Source organism: Ambystoma mexicanum, chromosome 7q (genome assembly GCF_040938575.1).
Source record: "Ambystoma mexicanum isolate Mex_15411 chromosome 7q, UKY_AmexF1_1, whole genome shotgun sequence".
NCBI classification, from domain to species: Eukaryota; Metazoa; Chordata; class Amphibia; order Caudata; family Ambystomatidae; genus Ambystoma; species Ambystoma mexicanum.
The window spans coordinates 583,389,495-583,405,996 of record NC_090941.1 but is presented as its reverse complement, the minus strand read 5'-3'; the positions used below and the strand labels follow the sequence as shown (position 1 = coordinate 583,405,996).

Here is a 16,502-nt window from a genome sequence, read left to right as displayed (position 1 = left end):
TGATCCAGAGTAAAGACCTGCCAGAGTCACTCAACAGACACAGCGCTGATGGCGTCCACACCTTCTACGACTTCACAGGCTTTGACGGTTTCGCTGGAGATGAAGACTGCGAACTGGACCTGGCATGTCTCTGACTATCTCTGGATGCCTTGTCCGAACGGGGCCTAGGCGGCTCCCGATTCTTATCACGCCAGCTAGCCAGCCCATGGGCGCACGAGTATCCGGTCGAGACCATTCCTTGACGGCTTCAACCGAAGGCGTGGACGGAACTGTGCCCTGCGATTGGAAAATCTGCAACATTTACTCCTGAAACGACTCCCATTCCTCGGGGGTGGAGGATTTAGTGGGGCAGGCCACCTTTTTCGGGCAGTCGTCATCCAACGAGGACGGGGAAGGCGAGCAGTGACGCCGCTTCCTGGGCCGCCTCGACGAAGAGGAAGAGTGGCGCGAACCACTCCGGGACCGAGATCTCCTGGACTTCTTTCGACGAAGAGAGTCCCCTCTCGACTCGTCGGTCAACAGACCAGTAGACTTCGATTTACGGGGTTTGGAAACACGGCCTACCTTCAATTTCCCCTTATGCTCCTGCAAGGCCTTGCCAGTCGACGACTGGCACTTCGAGCAGTCGTCCGTAGCGTGGTACTCTCCCAGGCACCACAAACAAATCCGATGTGGGTCTGTGATAGACATCTTGTCCCCACAGTCCCGAAACTTCTTAAAGCCAGACCGCGGGTTCGTCGGGGTACACTAAGAAGACATAGTACTGAATACAATAGGAAACACGAGGCGCGCCAAGTTCTCGAACCAAACACGGTTGCAGAAAAACAGAACTGAGGCTACGGGCACCGTGCGTGCTACTTATTACATCCGATGACGTCACCCTTGGCGGAGGCCTTCGAGGGACATCGACCCGACACCATTGACGCAATGGCGCCCTCTGCTGAAAAGATTTCTGAAGCAGCACAGCTGTGGACATCATATGTCATAGCTGAGGAATGCGTTGGAGGACACAATCCAGTAGAAACTTATTTTTTGTGTATTGAAGTGCAAGGAACAAATGCGAGGGCACACTTTTTTCTTATTTTAATTAATTGCAACAGGAATTCATTTTCATACATAATTAACCCATTAAATCACAGAAAATTGCTGAAAAATAACACTGGCATGTTCTGTACAAAACAAACCTTGATGTTACTACATGATACGCTATGCTTTACCAAGATGAGCACTTCACCCATATATCCTCATTTATATGTTAGACTTTGATTTGTAAGCAAGAGATGGTCTTCATATTATATGTTTCAGAAAGATGTTTCAGCATACTGTTATCTTGTCATTCCCATTAATATATTGCCATACATATCTTCATATGAAATTCCTATGTCTACTGAATATGATATATGACATTTGTAACATGTCTGTACACAAGTGTTTCTAGGCGTGACAAGACAAGGAGTGGTACACAGAGGGAGGACAAAACATCTATCTTACTAGGCCATGTGTCATTCAGATCGTGCACACAGGGAAGTGGAAGGGGAGAGGTGCCAAGGCGTGGGGGAGGGAGTAGTGCAGGTAACTCCATAGTACAGCCAGCGGGTGGCTCAGTGCAGGTATAACAGAAAGTGCAGCCAACGGGTGGCTCATAGGTGCAGAGAGCGGGAACTGTAGGGTTAAAGATACAGATCACAAGTGCTGGGGGAGACAAGAGGCAGTGCAAGGTGATACTGGACTGGAATATACCGAAGGGTCCACGCGATGGGTGATGGATGGTACTTCCAAGAGCGCATGTTGATATCGTTTTGTCACTACAATTCCGTTTTGTCCAAGGTTAGGCGCACAGGACTCCTCCGGGTGGGGAAAAGGACATTCAGGAACTAAGGTGGGAGGGCTTTACCGATTTTCCTCTAGAGCACCGGGAGTCTTGGAAATTGATGAAGTTATGGAGGACAAGGCAGCATTTCTCTCTATGTATTACACCATCACGTTTGTATCCAATATTAAACATGTGTACCACAATAACCTGATGGTACAGACAAGAGGATAAGTGTTGAATGTACCTTTGACAAATCTGACAATTGTGCATGCAATTTGCATGTGACTGCATGTTATTCATTACCTATGTGTTCTACATGTAAAGTATAGCAGAACCCTCAACTGTAGACAATTGCCCTAGGAGTTGATAGAATATGTAGACTACCATTTCCCCCTCTTGCACTGCAACCCATATAATACACCGAAGTACCACACAAAAATGGGTCCAGCTGTCACATAGTCACTGACATAGCAGTCACCTGGGTGCCGAAACACAAAGCTGTGTGTGATATTTACAATGTTTTAGTCTGGTCATCTCTGCTAGTAATTGAATAGCCACCTAATCAGGCAATAAGCCCTGAGCCAGTGGGCCATTACCGCATAAGGTAATGCCCCCAGGGCCCATTGTTGCAGGCCTGAGCGTAGTGAGGGCCTTAATGAAGGCCCCAGGGGCATTACCTTATGCGATAATGGCACAGAGGCGAGGGGCTTATTGCCATTACTACCCCAGCCTTTTAGACTGGGGTACTAATGGTGGTTTTTTCAGCTGTGAGATGCGTTGCGTTTAGCAACCGGAAAACAAGTTTAAAAAAATGGCTGCCATGGACAGGAAAACATAGTCCGTTTTCCCTTTCCGTGGCGGCCATAGTAAATATAGAAATGCCCACTATGGAAGGAAAGAAGGGACTACGCATAGTCCCTTCTACCTTCCCATGGCGGCCATTCAATAAATTGAAAAAAAAATACAAAAATGGCTGCAATGGAACAGTCCCTTCTCCCTTTCCACGATGGCCTGAAAAAATTAAACAAGCAGTGCGAGGGTCGCGCAATAGCGTGAGCGGGCTTACCGCCAGTTAAGGCTTGCAAACGAACCAATCGGTTCCTTTGGGGGAATTAAAAAAAAACTGCGCAGGGTACTAATTCTAATTAATGTTCGCATGCAATGTAATGCTCTTTTATTTTCATGATTACACAGACTACGGTCATCCAAAGGGCCTTCCAACACACAGTGCTTTGAAGTCATAACAATGGCAGTAGGCACTATACACATATCAAATAACATAACATATTAATACCCAAAGAACCTATTTGAACTAATGGTTTTATATGTGCTGCTTTATCAAAGGATATATTTTTCAATATATTAGTGTTGTATATTTTCTGGAGTTGTGTGTGAAATAATTGTGCCTCCCTGTCAACCTACTACCCCCTACCTGAGAGTTAAGTCTTGCTGCTTTGTCCACACCACCAATGTTTAAGAGAGGTCTGGCTTCCTTTTCCTGCCAGGTGACTTTGGTTTCTCCCTAGGGTTACTAGGTGTAGAATCCTCAGAGGATGGTTCAAAAACTGCCTTAAAAATATTACAAAATGAGCCCCTTTTTTGTTTTGCTTACATGTTCACATTGCCCAACCCCTATTTAAAGCAGGGATATTACTCCTATCTCCATAACATTGATTGATTGATTATTTATTTATTATGCGCTTATGTGTTTCAAGCGCAACCATGCATGGGAGGAGAAGACATAGGGAAGACAAGATAAACAATCTTACTAGGCATGGTACATTCAGATATGTAGGTGGCCAGAAAGGAAGTACGTGTTGGGGGCTTGGGGCAATAGGGACAAGTGCGCCCAGTCCCATCAGAACATGGGTCAAGTGCAGAGAGATACCATTCTCAAGGGTGGTATCCGAAGTGCAGGAGTGCTGAGACAAGTGCAAGGCCCGGCGGCAAGTGCAGGAGACTGGCGAAGAAGGCTGGGACCTGTGAAGCTCGCAGGGTACACCAGGCAGCCAGTCAGCGAAACTGAGCAGAAGTAGATGAGAGAGCAGAAAGAGGTGGTTTAGCAGGGGAGGAGGAAAGAAAAGGAGGAGGTGAAGAGGAAAGTCTTGAGGAGTTTCTGGAATTTAAGGCGATCCGCTGAAGACGGAGAGAGGCAGGTAGGCTGTTCCAGAGGGAGGCATCTGCAGAGGATAAAGATCTCTGCCAAGTCTCTGTTTGGAGAAGCGTCCCACCCGCAGAGAATTGGAGGAAGACGAGCGGAGGGCTCAGGAAGGCGAGTACTTAGGAAGAGAGCATTGCAGGTAGAGTGGGCCCAGTCCCCCAAAGCCTTGTGGACAATGCAGAGGGTCTTGAACTTAATCCTTGCAGCCACAGGGAGCCAGTGAAGGGATTTCAGCACCAGAGAGCTGCGGTCCCTGGGCTTGAGGCGAATGATAAGTCTTGTGGTTCTGTTCTGGATGAGTTAAAGAGGTAGAAGAGGACAGGTTGAGAAAGAGGCTGTTGCAGTAGTCCAGCCTAGAGAGGACCAGCGCTCTGGAGACGGTGAGCCTCTAGGGGATGGTGAGAAAAGGTAGAATACCTCAGAGAAGGTGAATTTGGTAGTGGGACTTTTTAGAGATGTCTGTGATGTGCGACAAGAAGGAGATAGTGGAGTCGAAGATGAACCCCCCCAGGTTTTTTGCCCCATTGGTAGGTGGAGGCGCAGGGCCAAAGGAGGCCAGCCAGAGAGAAAAAGGGAAGGCGGGAGCAGGGGTCTCGATGAGGACAATCTCTGTCTTACTGGCATTGAGGCAGAGGTTGTTTTCAGCACACCATGACTGAATTGCGGACAGACTGTCAGGTATGAACAGTCAGGTATGAGTGAGGAAGAGAAAGAGGCCGAGGGTAGCCTGAAGGAGAGCTGCATGTCATCCGCCTAACACTGAAAGTTGGAGGTGAAGGTGGCTATCATGCGGGGCAGGGTGGCCATGTAGCCAATGAAAAACCAGGGGGATAGGTTAGATCCCTGGGGGACACTGCAAGTAGGGAGCGTGATAGGGGAGAGGAAAGACCCCAGTTCCACCATTAACTATGTTAATGGATGAAAAATATGGCAGCTGCCACTGCCAGAATATTAGAATGAATGCAACTCGGTGACTGAGACCTGGCCTCACCACTTAACCCAATACCCCTAATAGGCGAGGGTTTGCTCCCGGACTAGAAGACAAGCTAAGATGCCAACCCATAAACGGATCATGAGACGGCCCAACCTAATCCTGCAGCCTGCAAGATGATGCTGATGCTCTGAGCTGTTGGTGAATGTACCGGACCTCCCATTATCTGAGGGAGGTCAAAGAAGATTGCTTTGGCTTCTAAAAGTTCAGCCAAGACATTACCCCTCAATAACACTGCTATCTTAAGTCTTGTTGGCCTATCCTGCATGGACTCAATACAAAAAGATGGAAGCATCTCAGACCAAGAGACCAGCGGCTGATAGATCTCAAGGCTAGTGTCTCCCTAGGAACCTAAGAGCCAAAAGGAAAACCTGGACCAAATGTTGGTACATAGAAAAGCATCTCCTACGAGACTTGCCACAGCAGAGCACCTTCTGCACCTTCCAATGACAAAGACAGATGCACAGAGTACCAGATCCATAGGTGGTGGTTCTTCTTAAGCATAGCAGAATCGTCAGCGTCTACAAAGCTGCCCTTCTCACTTGAAGAGCTTCAGCTGCACTGGACCAAAGGACTACTTGGAGGACCACCAATGGCAACCACCCTGCATCATCAGAACCCAAATTGAGACAGGCATCTGTCGGAAATTCATGAAGATATCAGACAATGAACATCCAACAACTTGACTGACCTGCAGAAAAGATTCTGAAAGGTCCCAAAGCAAGATACTAGCTATAACATTGGCCTAAATCCTAAAGTTTCACCCCATATTACCACTGGGAGATGCACAGTTCATAACCATGAAATTCATGAAGATATAAGACTATGAAGATCCAACAACTCAACAGAGCTACAGAAAGGATTCTAAAAGGTGTCAAAGCAAGGTCCTTGCTGTAACATTGGCCCTAGCTCTAAAGTTGGATCCTATATTACCATTGAGAACATGCACAGGTCAGAACCAGAATCTAGCTCAGCCAATTGGGGACCCATCAATTTCTTTGACTATTTACTATGGAAGTACCCTATCCTAGCCCTGGTAGACTGGCTAATCTTGGATCCGTGGTTGACCCTAGCTGACATGGTTAAGATGCAAGAAGGCCCTTGCCTACATTTAAAACATTCTAAACCCAACTGTAGCTTCCAATCACACCTTACTTACCCTTAATGAGATGTAAAGTGCATTTTCAATACGCCTCTGTGTGAACATTCATTTACTCAAACCATGATCCTGTATTCTTTGTCTATATTGCTTCCTCTTCTAAAAGTTGGCCATGATTACTCGAACACAGCAACCACTATATAAGCCATGGACATCTTAAGCTTTGCCGGTTCGCCTATTATTGAGACAGTAACCATATACTCTTTGCAGCAGATCTCAGGTCATGCAAAATGAAAGTATACTTCTGGAAAGGTTATTACTGCCAAAGATGTAGTTGAAAACAAACCTTAATAACAGGAATTGCCAAATAAGGAGCTCAGAGAAAATATAATATAACAAGCTCTGCACAGCCACTCTCTGAAAGCCGAACATGTTTGTAAGTAAATTGTTAAAAGCCAAATAAAGCAGGTCATAAATGAATAAACATAAATAATATCTTTGTGTAAAAAAATAAAAGCACAGAAACCTGGTGATTTGAAAAAATAACCTATGTACAGAGGTTTAGCCATTCTTCATAAAAAAAACAATGTATGGTTTGTTGCAAACAAAATAACAGCAGAACATTTTAGCTGTGGTAGTGTAGTGTTGTGCTGAAAGCAAAAAGAGGGGAAACAATCTCAGGTGTTGGTTGAATAGATAAATGTTCCGACATTCCAGCTAATAAGACTTGGGGGAATGTTGCTAAGATTCATACCAGAAACTTCAGAGTCTCAGTCACCATGGTGGTCAAGGCAACAAGCGGAAAATCAGAATCATGAGAGCCCACGTGCGAAGGATGTATAACTGTAAACAGCCCAGTTCCAATGACTCATATTTTGTAGAGGAAATGCCACACATGACTAATGGGAAAAACACTTGCATGAATCACCCACTGGGGAAAATGGTTCTCAATTAACCAACGATTGGCGGATAATTAACGTGCACAAGCACATTCAAAACCTTTTCTAAACAAATATTTAATTTAAATATATTCCACCAAAACCCTTCTCTGCTCAATCCTACTAATCTGGAATCCTCCAAAAAACACAGCTATAGTTAAAGCAAATACTGAATCCTTCCATGACACCCATTTTAATTATTTTTTAAGACTATCACTATACAATCATATGACAAAAAGACGAGAACAACTCACATTACAGCAATACCTACACGCAAAACCAAAGGACAGTTCAAGACAGCGTATACATACATTCACAAACTACCTACACCAATAGGATTCAGGTGCACCTTTGAACAGTGCGGCCCTCATTATGAATTTGGATATTACCAAAGAGAATTTGCATTCTCGCGGCCTGATATCCTGACATTTCTGGGATATTACAGGTGGTGGGAATGCCAGTAATTCCTCATTCGATGGAGTCCAATAGGACTCCATGGGGGAGCGAGGGGGGAGGGGAATTACCAGAATTACCAGTACTGGTATTAACGGTGCCAGTAATTCCGGCAGATTTTTGCTGGTGGGAGCCTGATTTACCTCCAGCTGTTGACCGTAGGTAAATCAATAACCCCAACCGGCAAACCTGTAGTTTCCCAGTGCAGGAAAAGTGCAGGTGGTGCTTCTACTGCCACTTTTACCAGCATTTTTCCCACACCGGGAAACGTGTATTGACCCCTATATCATGAAAGCATAACTCTATGAGACAAATCTCCAGTGTTGAGTTTTGAGGTGGCTTATGCCCAATTAATTTTCTATCCAAGACAGTATAAAAGGCGATCAGCCCACTTTGCTTGCATTGATTACCCCAACAGGCTTTTCATCGAACAGCAGCCTGTCAGGGAAATGCCAGGAGTTTACGGTGTATGGAGGAAGTAGTCTGATCTTGATAATAGCAGCAGCACGGACTGACAAGTAAGGAGGGGTTTAGGGAGGTGTAGGGGTGTGTCTGTATGTGGGATGCCTGTCTGTGTGTATTAAGTTCGGGAACAGGAGAGTGGGACTGGGGGTGGCGAGGGTGTCTCCCGCTAAGAACTTGACTGGGCCGGGGGGAGTAGGGTGTGAGTGGGAACAGGGGTTGCACGGGTCTTTCCTGCATTGGGAACAGCCAGGGAAGGGTAAACGGAAAGGGAAAGATGTTTCCCCGCAGTGCCAAAACTGGACCCGGGCCACCTGGTTTTGATAAAATCATGCTGCGCGGAACATCATAGATTAATAAAAGGAGGCTGCCCACTGACGCCAAACTTTGGTTCCGGACAGGCCGCCTTTCTTGAGCAGTTGGCTGATCAGAAATAGCCAATGCACTAATTGTGCATGCCTACTGAGGGGCTGAAGGAAATGGCAGAATGGGCTGGGTGATATGTGGGGACAAGACATAGTCACAGAAGCATATGGAGCATGGCCTGGCGGGCTAAAGGGAATTTTGGAGGTATCCTCAGCACAAGAAAAGTTAAATGGGTCATGGTGAGCAAGGGAGAGAACAGGTGTTTTGGGGTTGTCCCCTGCACTGGAGGAGTGTCCAGGGGGGATTGGAAACAGGAACGGCATTTCCTGCATCCCCAAAGCTTTAGAAAGCCTAATGTTGGGAAATGTAACAGAGATTATAAAGAATGGCAAATATATTGTATGAAATTTGACAGACGCTAAATGTTTAGTCTTGTAGGAACTAAATAAGTATACATCGGTGATCATCAAACCAGTGGATAAGGGAGGCGGCATTCAAAAATGGATCATGCTAAATACGAGCCTAAAGTATGGTGTGCAACCTTATACCATATATATAATAATCATGATAACTACCCGATTCTGGATAAAGACCAAAGGGTGGACATTTAAACAATTGATAATGTCTAGAACCGCCAACTCTTCAGAGAAAGGAATCATTTTAAAAAATGAGTTTGATTATTTGAACTCACCTAATCTTTAAAATAGACATCACGCTTTTTACTCATTACCTAAAGCACATGAGGATGAAGTAAATCCCCATGGCAGACCTAAACAAACGCTTTCTTTTTTATACATTTAATTGTTCTAGTCCTCTTTTCCCAAACATTTCACAATATAAAAACAAAGACAAATACATTATAAAAATGGCATAGGATAAAACAACATACTGAATATTAAGACCAGTACATACAGTGTAAATTATAAAACATTCAACACTAAAATCTAAGCAAGAAACCCCACTACTTTCTGCAACCACTAGCACAACAAACAAGGTCCTATATTACTAGATTCTAAGGACATAATTAATCATCTGGATGGACATTTTGATAAAGAAAAATTATTATTGGTGAAATTAACCAAAGCACATCATACACCAATATTACCCAAAATGTGCCTCTAATAACTCTGCAAAGAACTTTGAACTCTAGACCATCGCTTTATCAGGTGCCTACAAAGTTCCTGATGGACCTCATACAAATAGCTATGACCCAGAATTAATTATTGCACAAAGGTATACTGTAAAAACAATAAGGGATGACAATGAGTACCACGTTTGCACCAAGCCTAGCCAACTTGAACATCACACAGTTCAAGGAAAGATGGATTTTTGAAAAAGGTGCTTATCTGCGTATTTCATAAAGGTACCTTCATGCCATTATTCCAATTTGGAAAGGGGACTAATATCTTAAACACCTTTTTCAGAATAGCTAAATGAAAGTACCACCAATTTACATCTACCTACTAGCATGCTCAAATCACTTTCCTGGACCTTCTCATTAAGGAAAAAGAAGGCCTTTGACCATTGGCCTATTTAGGAAACCTACAAATCATAGTACGTTGCTACATTGTACTAGCCAGCGTCCACGAAGCAAGAGGGATAGTATAGTCAGTATCTAAGAATAAGGAGAAACTGTACTAAGTAGGATGACTATGTGAAGCAAGTAGAAATAGTAATATGAACGATTCATAGGTTGAGGATACCCAGGAGGATGATCAATAAAGCATGCAAACAAGCCTGGTGCATAGATCATGCTTAACTCCTTCAACAAAATGCTAAGAGATATTGATCTTTTATTTCTATCGCGCTCGTACACAAGTGTTTCAGAGCGCGACAAGACAAGGGAGGGGAACAGGGGAGAACAAAACAGCGATCTTACTAGGCCCAGTGACATTGAGAACGCGCAAGTGCATGGGAGAGGGGGAGGGGAAAAGTGCATGGAAGGGGGTAGAAGTGGAAAGTGCAAAGCAGAGGAGAAACAGATAAATAACAATAAATAAATAATAAAGGCAACAAACAGTGGTAGTGCAGCCAGCAATTTGCAAATGCTAGGTTTAAGACAGCAGACAGGGTAGGTTTTATAAGTGCAGGAAGAAAAAGGGGGGGCTGTATGGGTACAGATACAGACCCCAGTGCAAGGGGTGGCCCGGAGGCAGTGCGGGAGTGTGGCAGGGTGAGCAGGTACCTGGGCCCAGAGGACAGAGTGTGGCCAGGTGCGCAGTGCCAAGAGAGAAAAGATCAGCAGGGGAGAGTGGGAGCGAAGGCAGAAGAAAAGAGGAAGGTCTTGAGGTGCTTCCAGAACCGGAGATGGTTCTCCTCAAGTTTTAGAGTGGCAGGGAGGCTGTTCCAGAGGGAGGCCCCAGCCGAAGACAGAGATCTACCCCCAGCTCGTTTCTTTGAAAAACGAGCTGGGGGTAGTGAGGATAGTGAGAAATTCATATATTTATATACACTGATGAAATTGTCAACATCTATAGAAAAATCAGATATCTTTGACCCTTAATTCCGGTCTCTTGTTTTATCGATACCTAAAACAATTTTTGGTTTTAAACGAGAATGTAATCTAAGGGGCAGTTGGTCCATTTGCTGAGAAGGAGGTAAGGGTAAAAGAAGTACATTAGTTGAAATGTGGAATATGTCATTGATACAGCAACACTTCCCATTTGTAGTAGCTATAGGTTTACAAGAAAAGACAAGTGAACTGGGCTACAACATGACAAAATGTCCAATTGAGCAAGTCGGCAATTGTCAAAGTAAGAATGTGATCTATATCATAATTAGTGCATGTGGACTTGCCCATGTAGGTATGACAACTAGGGCATTAACCATAAGGATGTTTGAACATCAATGGAGAATACAGTCCAAAACAGAATCTGCTCCTATGTTGTATTATTTCATTGAAGGTGAACTCAGTGAAAATGACGTACAGTGGTTCACATTGGAAACTATGACACTAACAGAAAGGGATTCCCCAATAGAATCTTGGCTAAGAAAGGCAGAACTGCATATACTTCCTTTTACAGAAAATGTGCGTGGAGCTTTTTCTGAACATGCGTATTTTGTTTTGTATTGCATTTATAAAGCGCCATACGCCAAAGCGCTGAACGTAATAAAAATGGTACAGCTCAAGTGAAACATGACAACTTTGACCGGTTAAGAAGAAAGGTAGGCTTTAAGACGGGTGCGAAACAGACAGTAGGATGAAAGAGGGCAAAGAGAGAGCAGAAGTGCGCTCCAGTGCAAGGGACCTAGAAGATAACATTATCAGAAATGAGATTGAGCCCATGGAAGACGAGGAACAGTAAGGAGAAACAGAGATTGAGAACATAATGAGCATAAGGAGATGAGAAAGATATGAGGGAAGAATGATATGAAGGGGCCAAGTTGTGAAGAGACTTCAACACAGGCAGAGAAAATTGAACAGTAACCATGAGCGAAAAGGAAGCCAATGAAGAAATAATAGAGCTTGCAAAATGAGGAGGTAGAGAAAAAAGAAGATGAATTATAGATCGATAGAAAAAATGTGAGAAAATTAAAGAGGGTACCATAAGCTTAATAGCATGAAATAAAAGAAATTATCTGCACTTGCCGAATGTTAACAAGATGGAATCTACAGGAACAAGAAGGGGAGGAAATGTGAGACTTTTAGGAGAGAGAGGAATCAATATAGACTCCAAGAATGCAGGCGGATTGCGAAATAGGAAGAGAGGTGGAAGGGAATGAGATGGAGGCAATAGGAAGAGGAGGAGGAATAGTGGATGCAGTAAAGAAAAGGACCTCAGCGTTACCCAAGTTTAGATGAAGGAAGTGGTCATCCATCTAGGATTGTATGGCCAACAGACATGAGGTGAGAGTAGTATGAATAGATGAAGGAAAGGATGAGAAGGATAAGAAAAGCAGAGTGTCAGCATAGAAATGAGGAGCCAGACCAAAGCAAGTGATAATGGAAGAAAGAGCAATGGTATGCAGAGAGAAAAAAAGAGGACTAAGAACGAACCTTGGGGAACTCTGTTTTGAAGAGGAAAAGTGGATGAAATGTGACTAGCCCATGAGACCGAATCAGTAGGATTAGCAAGATAGGATTGAAACCATTGAAGAACCAAACCGGTGAACCCAAGTAGTTAAGTAATTTGTCATTTGTATAGCACTGTTATCCCACTGGTATGGCCTCGAAGTGCTGTAGGTGAATGCCCTCACGGGACCGTAGTCCACGGTTTGGGAATATTTATCGGAGGAGTTTAGAATGTGTGTGTGCAGTTTGGCCAAAACGAAGTTGGGTAGGGATGGCCAGGTCCCTAACTAACTACCCATATCGAGCTGGCACGTGGATAGGTGCTTTGAAGATGACAAGCGAGTATGCAAGAGTAGTAGAACTCATTATGTGTCCAGCTAGACCACATTTGTGTCATGGGGATAGCTGCATTCTAATGGCAGAGGTGTTGTGCGATGTGTCATTGGTGTATGGTTGTAGATTTGTGCCGGTGCGTGGCCTGTTTGGTTGGTAGTGGGTGCTTTCTGTTGAAGGTATTCTGGGCCTATCTTGTGGAGGGTGCAGTGTGCGATATGGTTGATATGGAGGGGGGTGATCTGCTCTATGGGGCCGAGGGCAGGGGTGAGCCTAGCTGCAGAGTTCTGAAGTGAAGAATGAGGAGAGAAGAAGAAAGTGGTCGACAGTGTCAAAAGTTGCAAACATGTGAAAGAGGATTAAGAGAGAGGAGTGTTTAACTCATTGAGCAGACGGAATCACAAACAGAAAGTCGAGTATTCTCTGTTGAATGACAAGAATGGAACAAGTTACTTACCTGTAACTGTTATTCTCCAGCATGGGTCTGGCATGGATTCACATGCTCATGAATATTCCCCGTCGTCAGGCTGGGAATCCTCGGTACAGAAAGAAATCAGTATCAGTTTCGTTTCTGATCTGTCTTTCCTAGTAGTAACCAATCACTGATCTCTGGGTCATACTGCCCACAGCCAATGACTGCCCTCTCCCTAAGCCCAGCCTCTGGCAGCCATCCTCAGATTTGGTAGCACGCAAAGTGGCAGTATGACCAAGTGAAGAGCCGCAGAGGGGTAGGCGGGAGGGTTCGCATGTGAATCCATGCCAGACCCATGCTGGAGAACAACAGTTACAGGTGAGTAACTTGTTCCTTCTTCAGCATGGGGTCTGGCATGGATTCACATGCTCATGAATATAAGATCACATAGCAGTACACACATGCACAACCACGGGAGGTGGCAAAAGGCTCAACATTAAGCAATACATAAACTCAACATTAAGCAACTCTTACCTCCTCACCAGGCCCTTCAGGTGAACAGGTTGCGCAGCACTGCTTGGCCGACCCTGGACCCCTCCCTGGAATCCCGATTGACGCAGTAGAATTTCGTGAAGGTGTGCGTTGACCTCCACGTAGCAGCCCTGCAGATGTCCAGCAGGCGCACACCAGACAAGAACGCCGTGGTAGCAGCGATAGCTCTGGTCGAATGGGCTCTTGGACGGCCAGGCAGCGGTCGGTTTGCCAACCGGTGACAGTGCATGATACAGCCGGAGAGCCATCTGGAAATGGAAGCCTTCGAGAGAGCCTTCCCTTGATTCACAGGTCCAAATTTCACAAAAAGCTGTGACGTCTTCTGAAACTCTTTGTGCGGTCCACGTAGAACTTCAGCGCTCTAGCTACATCCAGCAAGTGCAAAGTCCTCTTGGCCGGCGACGGGAAGAACACTGGTAACAACAAGGGCTCGTTGAGGTGGAAGTCCGACGGCACCTTGGGCATGAAGGAGGGGTGCATCCTGAGCACCACCTTTGTGTCGTGAAAAGTCAAGTATGGAGGCTTGCAAGATAGGGCCTGAATCTCTCCCACGCGGCATGCGGAGGGGATGGCCACAAGAAAAGCTGTTTTCCACGATAGGAACTTCAACGGTGCCGTGTGCATAGGCTCGAACGGGGTCCCCATGAGCCTAGTCAGCACCACGTTGAGCTCCCACGCCGGGGCTGGGGCCTTCACCGGCGTGAACGAGCGGAATAGTCCCTTCATAAATTCCTTCACCAGGCGATGAGACCACAAGGACACCCGTCCTGGTGTATCTGGAGATGGCAGCCAGAAGTATCTTGATGGAGGTGTGAGCTAGTCCAGCCTTGGCCAAAGACAATAGGTACGGCAGTACTTGAGGGGCCGTAATCCGTAGAGGGTTAATCTTCTGTACCCGGCACCAGACAGAGAACCTCTTCCATTTGTGTCCGTAACACTTGAGAGTTGAGGACGCCCTGGCCTTTGCAAGAAACCCTCTGCAGTCGGCCGGTATATCGTATCCCCCCAACTCTAGTGCTGCAGGAGCCAGGCCTACAAGTTCAGCGACTTCGGGTCGTGATGAAGAATGGCGCCTCCTTCTCTGGAGAGACGATCCGTGTCCACGGGCAGTTTGACTGGTAGGGACGCCGATAAGTCCAGAAGGTCCTGGAACCAGATCTGTCTCGGCCACGCCGGTGCGTCGAGGATCATCCTGCACCGGGACGTCTTGAGCTGGTTGACGAGCCGGAGTAGCAGTGGCAACGGCGGGACAGCATAGAGGAACAGGTTGTCCCAGGGGAACGAGAAAGCATCGCCCATGCTCCTCGGTTGGGGGAACCTGCTGGCGAACCTCTGGCACTTGGAGTTCATCGCTGTCGCAGAGAGATCGACCTGGGGTCTGCCCCACAGCCTGAAGAGTCGATCCACTTGATCCTGGCGTAGCTCCCACTCGTAGCTCCCTGCTGAGTGAGTCGGCGATGGTGTTCTTTATCCCTGCCAGATGAAAAGGTACCAGAAACATCCCCTGGTCGACGGCCCAGTGCCAAAGATCCTGTGATTCCTTGGACAGGGCTGGGGATTTGGTTCCACCCTGCTTCCTGATGTAGAACATCGTGGTGGTGTTGTCGGTGAAGATCCTCACCACCTTGCCCTTGAGGGACGGAAGAAAGGACCTGAGGGCCCAAAACACTGCGCGGAGCTCCAAAATGTTGATATGAAGTTGTTTTTCCTCCGGGAGCCAAAGTCCTCTCGCGTGGAGATTTCCGGTATGCGCTCCCCACCCTTCCAGGGAGGCATCCGTCGTCACCGTTACCTTGTGAGCTGGGGTCTGAAAGTCTGCGCCCGCCGTCAGATGAGTGCGGGTGCCCCACCACCGGATCGCTCGTGGCAAGGTCTCGTTGAGCGGTATCCTGTCCTCGAAGCTGCCCGTCGCTTGGATCCAGCGTGCGTCAAGGAAATCCTGCAGTGGACACATCCGAAGTCTGCACAGGCGTACCAAATAGATGCAGGAGGACATCATCCCGAGAAGGGATTTGATGGATCTTACCCTGGCTACGTCCGTGGCTAGCAGGCGTTGCACCTTGCCCAGGATGGCTTTCGTCCTTTCGTCGGACGGCGAGGCCAGCCGTGCCACTGTGTCGAGCTTGGCTCCCAGAAACAGGGCGACCTGCGAAGGGACCAGGTGGGATTTGGGGAAGTTGATGGAGAACCCCAGGTCCGTGAGTAGCTGGATGGTCCTCGCTGTGTGTTCTACGGCGAGCTCCCTTGTCTTTGCTTGGATGAGCCAGTCGTCCAGGTAGGGATAGACGTGGATCCCTTGCAGGCGTAGCCACGCCGCCACCGGTGCTAAGCACTTGGTGAATACCCTGGGTGCCAACTTTAATCCGAACGGGAGGGCCTTGAACTGGTAGTGCCGTCCTTGTCCCAGCACGTGCTGGAGGGTGACCATCCGGAACTTCTGAGCCTTGATGTACTTGTTCAGTCGCCGCAGGTCCAGGATGGGACGCCAACCTCTTGTCTTCTTCTTTACGAGAAAGTATCTTGAGTAGACCCCGGAGCCCCGAAGTCTCTTTGGGACGAGCTCGATGGCACCTTTCTTGAGCATCGCCCTTACCTCCAGCAGCAGCTGGGGTAAGTGGTTTTCCTTCCTGGCCACGGGTGGCACGCAAGGGCACTTCTTTAGAAACTCAAGGGCATGCCCCTGGGCCAGGGTATTTAGCACCCAATGGTCGGTGTAGATGGACTCCCACACGCTGACGAACTTCGCCAGCCGGCCTCCCACCGGGGTGCTTCGGTGGGGGCCCAATGCCACGGTCGGTTCAGTCCTGTTTCGAGGCCGCCTTGACCTCCCCGGCTACGACGGCGGGAACCTCCAGACTTGCCCCGTCCTCTATAAGCCTCCTGCGACGAGGAACGGGCCGCTTCACGGTA

The 16,502-nt window shown here is 46.9% G+C and overlaps 1 protein-coding gene across 1 annotated transcript in view; it reads right to left on the bottom strand.

The window, feature by feature from the left end:
• Positions 1–16,502, bottom strand: part of STOML3 (stomatin like 3) — a 355,332-nt gene that overhangs the window by 45,962 nt on the left and 292,868 nt on the right. The gene's annotated exons all lie outside the window — the stretch shown is intronic.